The 11,997-nt window shown below is 47.0% G+C and overlaps 2 protein-coding genes across 2 annotated transcripts in view; both read right to left on the reverse strand.

Moving 5' to 3' along the window:
* The window catches only part of ZNF774 (zinc finger protein 774), a 38,790-nt gene extending 26,925 nt beyond the window's left edge, over positions 1-11,865 (reverse strand). Inside the window, exon 1 of the mRNA XM_039257281.1 lies at positions 11,680-11,865. The gene's annotated coding sequence lies outside the window, so the exon portion shown is untranslated. The remainder of the gene's footprint in view (positions 1-11,679) is intronic.
* Positions 1-11,997, reverse strand: part of WDR73 (WD repeat domain 73) — a 92,437-nt gene that overhangs the window by 17,831 nt on the left and 62,609 nt on the right. The window lies entirely within an intron of this gene.

Here is an 11,997-nt window from a genome sequence, read left to right on the forward strand (position 1 = left end):
AGATGGCTAACAGGTACATGAAAAGATGTCAACATCATTAATCATCAAGGAAGTGCAAGTCAAAACCACAATGAGAGATCATCTCCCACCTGTCAGAATGGCTATAATCGAAAAGATAAGAGATAACAAGTGTTGGCCAGGATGTGGAGAAAAGGGAACATTTGTCCACTGTGAATGAGAATGTAAATTGCTGCAGCCACTATGGAAAACAGTTTGGAGTTTCCTCAAAAAATTAAAAATAGAACTGCCATAGGGGCGCCTGGGTGGTTCTGTCAGTTAAGCATCTGACTCTTGGTTTTGGCTCAGGTCAAGATCTCACGGTTTGTGGGTTTGAGCCCAGAGTGGGTCTACACACTGACAGTACGGACCCTGCTTGGGATTCTCTTTCCTCTCCCCTTCTCTCTGCCCTCCTACTGCTCTCTCTCTCCTTTCTCAAAATAAATAAATCAACTTAAAAAAAAAATAGAACTACCATATGATCCAGCAATTCCAAATTCCACTTCTGTGCTTGTATCCAAATAAAACAAAAACACAAATCTGAAAAGATAGATGGCACCCTCATGTTCCCTGCAGTATTATTTATAATAGCCAAGATATGGAAACAACTTAAGCATCCACTGATGGATGAATGGATAAAGAAACTGTACACACACACACACACACACACACACTCAGAGGCTGGGATATTACTCAGCATTTAAAAAAGAATGGAATCTTGCGATTTGCAACAACATGGATGGGCCTCGAAAGCATTATGCTAACTGAAATAAGTCAGATACAGAAATACTGTGATCTCCCTTAATGTGGGATCTTAAAAAAAAATTAAAAACCAAGCTCATAGATACCTCATAGATACTTCTTGGTGGTTGCAAGAGATGAGGGTTGGGGTGTCTGGGTGGCTCAGTCGGTTGAGCATCCGACTTCGGCTCAGGTCATGATCTCATGGTTCGTGGGTTCGAGCCCCGTGTCGGGCTCTGTACTGACAGCTCAGAGCCTGGAGCCGGCTTCGGATTCTGTCTCCCTCTCTCTCTGACCCTCCCCTGCTCATGCTGTCTCTCTCTCTCTCTCAGAAAAAACAAACAAACAAGCATTAAAAAAAGAAAGAGGTGAGGGTTGGACGTGGGGAAGAAATGGGTGAACTGTTCTATGTAGTGTAGTTTAAAAACACTGAATAATAATTTTTAAAAAACCCTACCTATTCATTGAGCCACACAAGACTGACATGATCTTGCGCCGGACTTAGGGAAGCTCCAGGTCTGGCACCGTTGGTGGCTTACCAATGTCAAAGACCTAGATTCCTTCTTTCCATCGTGCCATCCCAGGCTGGCATTTCTCTTGCCTCAACATGGCTGCAAGCATTTGAGATGTCACACTGGCTATAGAAAAGTCCATAGAGGGAATGAGACCATCTCTTCTGAACATGGCAACTATTCCTAGGAGACCCCGGGGCACATCACCTTTCTCATCTCATAGGTCAGAATTGGGTCACTGTTCACCCTTTAAACCATTCCCTGGAAATGAAAACAGAACCCCTATGATTAGCTTCAAGTCCACAAATAGGCCAGACAGTTCTGCCTCCTCAATAAGGCAGGCTCATCTTTCTCTGATCTTTTCTCGCTTCTCATCTCACCAACCAGGCTTTTCTTGACCATCGTGTTTGCAATGACACCTCCAGCATTCTCTCTTTCTCTTCTCTGCTTTAGTTTATTCTAAAGTAGCATATGCTTTCTTTGTTTTTTAAAATATCTTGCCCACCTCTTTCAACCTGAATGTAAGCCGAAGGAGTGGAGGAAGTTTGCTGTTCTATTCACTTCTAACCATTAGCACATTCTGGCCATATATATAATACTTCAATATTTATTGAATGAGTGAATACTCTATTTGAATGAATTCCATCTGAATCCATCTCTCAGTTAATTCTAAACTCAGGCGAGGAAAATAAAATAATTATTTATGGACTCCCCCCCCCCACAAAACCAGTTTGCATATCAACAGGACATGGTGACCCTATCGTCACCTACCAATCTTGGCTCTGTTGCAGACCATATAGGAGTCTGGAGTTCTCTCTTATCCATCAAGAGAGCAGACACAGAATTGAATACGAGAGAGGCTAATATCCAGGAGGAGACAAGAGCCCCGAACAGGGGTTTCATCTCCGTATGTATTCAGCTCTCAACATCTTACACATGCGGTGAACATGGAGAAAACAAGCAGACTGTAACTGTTAAGAATTCTTGTGTAAGAAGGATCTGGGAGGGCAAGTGGTGTTTGTGATCCAAGGATATTGGCGCCAGATGAAAAGCAATTTCCTGCAGGTGACATAACAAGTTACTTGTGGTCCCATTACAACATCTCGCCAGCTAACCTTGGATACTTTTGCCCTGTGGTGGCGGCTTTCTGCCCTAAACTTTCTTAACCCATTTATGTAAGTATAAGAAATTCTTGAACCTATTTCCCCACAGGCTCCACGAACAGCACTCCCACCTAGACGCGAGCTTGCTGCTGCCCTGATTGGAGGTGCATGTGAGCTGAGGCCCAGTTCCTGGTGCTGCCTGTAGTGCTCCAACATTCCTCACAAATGACCACAACCACCCATTGGTCTCATGCCTTAGCTGAGAACCTCTACTCCAGGCCACTGTGCAGTCACATTTTGGCTTTGGACCAGCATCTTGCCCTCATCCTCAGTTGTTTACATTTCCCCCACCTGTGCGCATGGTCCCTTTACCTCCTCTACTCCCATGACTTATATCTCCATCTACTCAACCTCCAAGGCATGGCCATATCAGGAACCTGCTTCCGCTTCAGGGCTTCTACTCTGTTCTCCTTATTCCCTCTCTTCCTTTCCTTTATAGCAACAGTGACTGGTCTCTAACCTCACTGCTGCCTCTTTTGCTCCCTATTCCTCTTACCGTCCACTCAGTCTGGACCCCACAGTTAGCTCTTCAACCATGTTCTTGCTAAGGTTCTAGAGTTCCTGTTCTGCAGCTTCCCAGTTCCCCCATTGTGTTGTTCCCCAAGGAGGGGAATTCCCTGCTGTCTACTTCGGCAACTTTCGGGCGGATAGAAGTGGGCCCGACCCTGCCCAGCCGAAGGGTCCTGTTCAGGCAGCACAGTCCCCACAGTGCCATCCGCCTTTCTCCCTTCCAGCATGTCTGGGGTCCCGCCATCTGACTGGCCTGGGGAGTGGGAAGGAGGTGGGTCAGATGAAGGAGGGACAGAAATGTGGGGCCTTGGTGCCCTGGGCTGCCCAGCCTGCGCGAGATTCTGCTCACTCCTGTTCCTCCTTGAGGCTAGCCCGATTCCCTTACGTACCTATAAAAACTTTCACATCACCAGGGAAACTGCTTAATTTCACAAATGCTTTGAATCAACTGGGAACTTCTTACCAGAAAGGAATGAAAATAGTGTTTGTCCTCCAGGAACTCCCTGGAAGCTCACTGGCTCCCCAAGTTTTAATGCTTTGAGAAGAAGCTGAGGTAACAAAAACAAAAACAAAACAAAAAAAACAAATGCCCAGAAAGACAACAGTATATGGACTCCACCTTCTTTTATTGGAAATCTGAAAATGTATGTGGATGTATTTCTTTATGTTTTCTAAGCACAAGAAATAATTCTAGCTTTTCCTGATGATTCAAAATTAAACTGTTGCTCTCGTCCTAACTCTTCTATTTATTTATTTTTAATTGTTTTAAAGTTTATTTATTTTGAGAGAGAGAGGGAGAGCCTCAGTAAGGAAGAGCAGAAAGGGAGGGAGAGAGAGAATTCCAAGCAGGCTCTGTGCTCTCAGCTCAGAGCCCAGTGTGGAGCTTGAAGCCACAAACCATGAGATCATGATCTGAGCCGAAATCAAGAATCAGATGGGTCAACCTACTGAGCCACCCCAGGTGTCCTGGTCCTAAATCTTTTAAGTAAACTCAATTTGATTTTGAGAAGAAACTATTTCCAAAATGAATCCAGGCCATAACGTATTATTAACCCTCACCTTAAATATTGGAGGTTTTTTAAATGTTTATTTTTTGAGAGAGAGAGAGAGAGCAGGGGAGGGGCAGAGAGAGAAGGAGACACAGAATCCGAAGCAGCTCCAGGCTCTGAGCTGTCAACACAGAGCCCGATGTGGGGCTTGAACACACAAACTGTGAGATCATGACTTGAGTTGAAATCAGACACTCAATCGACTGAGCCACCCAGGCGCCCCAACGTTAATACTGGTTTTCTACAACTTGTGGGTTAGAGCCCCACTCTGGGTATGGAAATTACTTAAAATCTTAAAAATAATCATGTTTATGAAGAATTTATAAAGACATGGGGTGACGTTCAAGATACATTACATGAGAAATGGACATGGATCTATATATGTTACGTTTATAACCATATAAAAAACAAATGCACCATGTATTCCTATGTCATAGATGCTGTGCTGGGGATGTAACTCATGGGCTTTTTCACTGCTCTACAAAAAGAAGACCAGACGGGCGCCTGGGTGGCTCAGCTGGCTGAGCGTCTGACTCTTAGTTTCTGCTCAGGTAACAATCTTGTGGGTTTGTGGAATTGAGCCGTGAGCTGGGCAGAGCCCACTTGGGATTCTTTCTCTCTCCCTCCAACATCCCCACCCCCGCTCTCTTGCACACCCCCCCACACACACACACATGAGCCCTCTCTAAGTAAATAAACGTTAAAAAAACAAGAAGAATGCCAGAAAGTCTTCTCCTGAGAAGGAGATACTCCATGAGTTCTCCTTCCTCCGAGAGAAATACCTAGAATTTAGCTGTTTTGAAGGGCTAGCCACCCAGAGACAATCAGGCTCTATTGTTACAGAAGGTGGGGACCAGCAACCAAACTTTTGTGTGAATGGGTACACAAAGGAGAATATATAGGATCCCCAGAAGACCTACTGAAAGTCACATTTAGGGTTAGGGTGGAATTTACAGCCCTGCGGTCCAGGAGGGAAATGGAATGAGGCAAGTCTGGTTTTGTTTTGTTTTGATATGAAATTTTACTTTTTTAAGTTGATTTATTTTGAGAAAGAGTGCACATATGCAGGGGAGGGGCAGAGAGAGGGAGAAGAGAAATCCAAGCAGGCTCCATGCTCAGCACAGAGCCCAATGAGGGGCTCGATGTCACTAACCTAGAGATCATGACCTGAGCTGAAATCAAGAGTCAGGGGCTTAACCGACTGAGCCACCCAGGCGCCCTGGGGTTGGTAGAATTGAACAGGTGTTCATTGGAGCAAATCCTGAGACAGTGCTGGGGGCGGAGGGCTGATAGGGCTGGACACTAAGAACGAGGCCTTGGGAACTGGTAAAGGACTCTGGGTTAGCTGATGCTGAGAGAGTGGAATCCTCCTCCGTAGGACCTAACAGACCCTATTTGTGTCCAACAGCCTGGCCAGCAGTCCCCTTGGTGGGAACGAGCAGGCTCACCGGAGAGTGACACCTTGTGGTGGCTAAGAGCAATTACAGAAACAGCCACAGTGTATTAACACACACAGCGCGAGCTGGGGAGGGGCAGAGAGAGAGGGAGACAGAATGTGAAGCAGGCTCCAGGCTCTGAGCTGTCAGCACAGAGCCTGATGTGGGGCTTGAACTCACAAACTGTGAGATCATGACCCGAGCTGAAGTCAGATGCTTAAGGGACTGAGCCACCCAGGTGCACCCCTCCTTTGCCCTTTTTTCTACGCAGTTATTGGTCTTTCTCAAGCTCGGCTGTATCAATTCATAGTAAATTATAAATTAGTCCTTTGTTACATGTTACAAATATTTCTCCTACTTTGTCATGTGACTTCATTTTTAACCTTTTATGCTACACACATGTTTTTAATTTTTTTGTGTTCAAATTCATTTTTCTTTCTTCGTGTATCTGAGTGTATTTTTTAAAAATTTTATTTAATTATTTTGAAAGAGAGTGCAAGTGTGGGAGGGGCAGAGAAAGAGAGAGACACAGAGAGAGGCCCAGAATCCGAAGCAGGCTCCAGGCTCTGAGCTGTCAGCACTCAGCTGGGGCTCAAACTCAAGAACCGCAAGATCATGACTTGAGCTGAAGGTAGACACTTAACCGACTGAGCCACCCAGGCGCCCCTGTGCATTTGTTTTATAATTAAAAAAAAATTTTGAGTTGCTTATGTGTATGTGTGAGACGAAGAGAGAGAGAAGCAAATTAAATACATAATGGTAAACGGCCATTAGAGGAAAGTCTATGCCCAAACCATTCCCTGCGGATGGCTCTATCTCCACGCCATGTGGGTTAGTCAGTCTCAATTGCAATATTTGCAAAAGAGCAGCGGTTTGGTTTGACAAGCTGGTCAGGGAAAAAGCCTCTCGTGCATGCCAAGTGCCTTGCAAGCCTTTACTGCAGGCTACAAGATTTTTTTTTTTCTCTTTCCAACAGTCAACTAACTATTCCAGTAATGATTTTTCTTCCTAGGAGCAGCCTGAGGATTACGCATACAGCTGACTTTTGAACAATGTGGGTTTGAACTGTGCAGGTCTACTTCTACATGGATTTTTTAAAAATAATTTTTTAAATGTTTATTTTCGAGAGAAAGAGACAGACATAAGTGGGGGAGGGGCAGAGAGGGAGACACAGAATCTGCAGCAGGCTCCAGGCTCTGAGCTGGCAGCACAGAGCCCTACTTGGGGCTCGAACTCACAAACCATGAGATCATTACCTGAGCTGAAATCGGAAGCTCAACCGAGCCACCCAGGTGCCCCTTATGTGGAGTTTCTAAAAAAATAAGCTCTGTGTCAACATGGGGCTTGAACTCATGACCCAGAGATCAAGAGTCACATGCTCTACCAGCTGAGCCACTCAGGTGACCCTGATGTGGATTTTTTTCAATAAATACTGTATGATACATTTATCATATGATAAATGTATTTTCTCTTATGATTTTATCAAAAATTTTAATTTTATTTAGAGAGTGTGTGTGTGAGTGGGGGCGAGGGAGGGACAGAGAGAGAGAGAGACAGAGAATTCCAAGCAGGCTCCCAAGCAAAGAGCCTGATGAGGGGCTCAAACTCACTAACATGAGATATCATGGCCTGAGCCCCAGTTGGATGCTTAACCAACTGAGCCACCCAGGTGCCCTTTTTCTTCCTGTCTTTATAATTAGTCTTTACTTATAATAACGCGAGGGAACACTGATGATCATAGGGCTAAATCCCCTGTGAAGCATGCTCTAGGTCGAAGCATTCGTGGCCGCACTCCTGCCTCTATGTTTGGCAAGCACCGGTCCCCACGAGGCCGCCTCCTGAGTCACTCTGTCCAGCCCAGAGCACCCGTGTGTCTTCTGAGAAACGTCCTTGGCTAGAGCAGTTCAGAATAGGGCATGGGAACTGGCCAGAGGCTCTAAAGCCATTCTCTTCCTTCTTGGTGCAAAGGGGCTAGAGAAGCCCAGATCAACATAGGACAACTGAGAGAGAGAGAGAGAGAGAGAGAGAGAGAGAGAGAGCGCAGCATCACAGGAAGAGAAAGACAAGGAACAAAGGGCCTCCTTTCTGTCACACTAACTACAAACCATTCATTTAAAAAAGGGGTGGGGGACGCCTGGGGACTCAGTCCTTTAAACATCCGACTTCGGCTCAGGTCATGATCTCACGGTTCATAGGTTCAAGCCCCGCACCAGGCTCTGTGCTGACAGCTAGCTCAGAGCCTGGAGCCCGTTTCAGATTCCGTATCTCCCTCTCTCTCTCTCTCTGCCCCTCCCCTGCTCATGCTGTCTCTCTCTCTCTCAAAAATAAATAAAACATTAAAAAATAATAATAGAAATAAAAAAGGGGTGGGGGCGGGGCGCCTGGGTGGCTCAGTTGTTAAGTATCCAACTTCGGCTTGGGTCATGATGTCACAGTTCTGAGTTTGAGCCCCGTGTCAGGCTCTGTGCGGACAGCTCAGAGCTGTCAGCCTGCATCAAATTCTGTGTCTTCCTCTCTCTCTGCTCCTCCCTCGCCCTTGCTCACATTCACTCTCTCTCAAAAATAAATACACATTGAAAAAATAATTTTAAAAAATTTAAAAAATAAATTTTATTTATTTATTTATTTATTTTTACAAATAGTTTATTGTCAAATTAGTTTCCACATAACACTCAGTGCTCATCCCCACAAGTGTCCTCCTCCATGCCCATCCCCCCTCCCCCCCAAAAAAATAAATTTTAAAAAGGTGGGGGGTGGTGCGTGCACCTGGGTGGCTCAGTCAGTTAAGTATCTGACTCTTGGTTTCAGTTCAAGTCAAGATCTCACGGTTCATAAGTTTGAGCCCCGTGTTGCTGACAGCGCAGAGCCTGCTTGGAATTCTCTTTCTCGCTCAAAAATAAATAAATACACATTTAAAAATCAAATCAATGCTTCCCTGATCACTCCCTAATTTCTCTTTCTCCCTGGGCATTCTTACTCTGTGCCTCCCTTTAGACTTTTTCTCTTTTTAAGCCAGTCTTACAGCATCCTACAACACTGTTCACTTAATGATGTTTTCCCAGCCACACACAGCGGTGCTGGTTCTGGCAGACCCAGCAAAAATGAGACACACGGTCTTCACACAAATGAAGAGACCCCCTTCCTACCCTTGGAGGAAACAGGAGATTAAGCAGTGGTGGAGGCCTTAGGCAGGGGGAGAGATGTCCTGCATCCTCAGGGCCCAAAGGCCCCTCATCCTCAATGCCTGAGCAGCTCAGAGGTCAGTGGCCCTGCAAGCAAGCAAGTGTTATGGAAATCAAGTTCCGGCCACCCCACCCTCACCATTTCACCACTTCTAGCTGACCAGGGAGCAGCCCTCCCCCCATCCCCCAAGCCTTAGGCCCGGCAATCTCTGGCTCGGCATCTAAAAATAAGTGGTGACACGTGTAATTTCTGCCTGTTCCCTTTTCCCTAATGGGCCTTCCATCTCTGGAGGGGAGAACCTGCCTTTGCGTGGGGTTTATTAACCCCCTTTCCTAATAAGGAAAACGAGGAGCTGGAGCTAATTCCCTGTCATCCTCGTGGGTTCTGTGGTGAGTAGGGCATGGGGGGTTGGGGGACGTGGGCAGTGACAGACTCAGCCAACCCCAAGCGCTTCCGCTGGTCTCCGAACCTGGAAGGAAGGCGGGCTAACAGAGCCGGCTGCAGGATGGCCAGGGCTCGTGGGGAGGGCACCCTGGCTTCTGCTAACAGATTGTTGCTGTAAAACATGGAAAGAGCCTATGTGTCCATCAACGGACGAATGGATCAAGATGTGGTTTATCTATACAATGGAATACTACATGGCAGTGAGAAAGAATGAAATCTGGCCACGTGCAGCAACATGGATGGACCTTGAGGGTGTTATGCTGAGCGAAATAAGTCAGGCAGAGAAGGACAGATACCATATGTTTGCACGTATAGGAGGATTAGGAGGAACTTAACGGAGGACCATGGGGGAGAAGAAGGGGGGAAATGGTGGGGAGAGGGAGGGAAGCAAACCATGGAGACTCTTGAGTGCTGAGAATAAACTGAGGACTGATGGATGTGGGGGGGGGAGGGGGGGATGGGCATGGAGGAGGGCACTTGTGGGGATGAGCACTGGGTGTTCTATGGAAACCAACGTGACAATAAACTACTTGTAAAAAAAAAAAAAAGGGATTGTTGCTGTAGTTCTTGGGGCCTTACTTAGCCTGTGTCTTGGGTCCCAGCCTGATTCTTTAGCTCCCATGTACTCTGTGATTCCCCACTACTCTTCCCCTAAGTCCCTTTGACTTAACTTAGCCGGAGGAGTTCTCTGAGGCTTTTAACCAGGAATGGCCGCTGGCAGAACCGAGCGTCTGTGACCCCTGTGGTTTGGGTGATGGAGCAGAGATTCACCGGGAGGGGCGACCCTACTCACGGAACAGGGCCGTGTTTCTAGGCTTGCTCGCTGTCCCAGGATGCCCTTGGGGCTCTGGCTTGGGCACCAGGCCCAGTGTGCCATAAAGTGGTCTTAAATGGGAGCTGCTTTCTATCTAAACCCAGGACCGTTGACACTGGCTAGGACCAAGCGCCTGGAGAAGCAGGCACAGGGAAGAGACGGTGGGCTCCTGGAGTCTCCTGTGACAAGATGGTGCCAGTTTCCTGTGGTGCAGGGTTGGCCTGGGATAGGAGCAGGGCCAGACAGGCTCTTAGGCTGTTGGAAATCTTCAGCAGTGCACCGCTCCCCGCCCCCCCCCCCAACTGATTTTCCCTTTCGTGTAAATTCCCATCCCTAGTGGGGAGAAACAAATCTTTGTCATAAGAGATCATCCTCAATTATTTTGCGTAGCTGGCTCTCCCGAATGCCGACCCCTAGAGGGGAGGCTGGGAGTTCGGCCTCCAGGCACGTGGTGCAAACTTCTCAAGCCCGCCTGGAGGTGGCGCTATTTGCATGTGGTCATGTTGCAGTCAGTAGCTGAACCTTACTTTGCATCTTTTTTTTAAAACCTTTATTCATTTTTGAGAGAGAATGAGAGCATGGGGAGGGGTAGAGAGAGGGATACACAGAATCTGAAACAGGCTCCAGGCTCTGAGCTGTCAGCACGGAGGCTGATGCAGGGCTCAAACCCAGGAAACCTGAGATCATGACCTGAGCCGAAGTCAGATGCTCAACCGACTGAGCCACCCAGGCGCCCCTGCATCTTCATACTTGCACTACTTAAAGGGATTAGTGAAAAACAGTGTGAAACTCCAATAATCCTGGGAGTGGTACAGAGAACTTTCTAAGAATGACTCAAAACTCAGGAGCTATAAAAGACAAGGTGGACAGCATAAAAATTTCTATGCTAAAATAAACAGCCCCCCCCCAAAAAAACTGAGAAAAATAGCAACTTCTGTGACAAACTAATAAATAAACTAAGAACTCTTACAAAAAATTGGACCAAAGCTTAGGAAGAAGAAAAAGAAAGAGCTTGCCATTTGCAAAGACATGGATGGATCTGGAGGGTTTAATGCTAAGAGAAATAAGTCCGTCAAAGACAAATACCATATGGTCTCACTCATTTGTGGAATTTAAGAAACCAACGAACAAAGGAAAAAAGAGAGACACACCAAGAAACAGACTACTAACCAGAAAGAACAGATGGTCACCAGAGAGGAGGTGGAGAGATAGGCGATGGGGATTAAGAGTGCACTTGCTGTGGGGCGCCCTGGTTAAGCGTCCGGCTCCTGATTTTGACTCAGGTCATGATCTCACGGCTGGTGAGTTCAAGCGAGTTCAAGCCTGGAGTTGGGCTGTGAGCTGACAGCATGGAGCCTGTCTGGGATTCTCTGCCCACCCTCTCTGCCCTTCCCCTGTTCTCTCTCTGTCTCAAAATAAATAAGCTTAGAAAATTATTTTAAGAAAAAGGGTGTGCTTTGTCATAATGAGCACTGAGTAATGTATGGAATTGTTGAAGCCATATATTGTACACCTGAAACATAGAACACTGTATGTTAACTGTTGGATCAAACAAACAAACAAACAAAAACAAAAAACATGGGAAGATATTCACTGGTATCCCAGTTCACAGAAAAGGAGATTAAAATTATCCAAATAAACATAAAACATCTCTCAAATACTCATGAAATTTTCGCGACGATGAAATGAAATATAAATAAAAAAATTAAAGCAACAAATGTATTCATCTGCTTGTGTGCCTCCAGTGGCTGCTCCGCACAACACAAGCACTCACAGCCATCCTATCGCAGACCACGGAGAGCGCGTTTGGGTTTCCAGAACGTTTCTCACCTGCTGGCATGCGGCCTTGGGGCGGTCCTTCCTTCGAGGGCGTCAACTGTGCGAGGGACAGGGGCCGAGCTCCCAGGCTCACCTCCCAGTGCCGAGACCCACGGCGAGCAAGGCTCGGCTGGGTGACGGCCCCCGATCGGTGGGCCCGCAGCGCGGGGGGCGGCGCCCGCGCCCGGGGAGGCCATGACGGGCCAGGCTCCGAGACGACCAGGTGGGCGACAGAAGGGACTTCTTCCGTGACCGGAGAGGCGGGGACTTGCGTCCAGCCGCAGGAACGGCACGTGCGAAAACAAAGGGGTGTGGCGAGGCCAGGTGCGA

The sequence above is a fragment of the Hyaena hyaena genome, unplaced genomic scaffold, assembly GCF_003009895.1.
Source record: "Hyaena hyaena isolate Hyena2069 unplaced genomic scaffold, ASM300989v1 scaffold_13, whole genome shotgun sequence".
Lineage (NCBI taxonomy): Eukaryota > Metazoa > Chordata > Mammalia > Carnivora > Hyaenidae > Hyaena > Hyaena hyaena.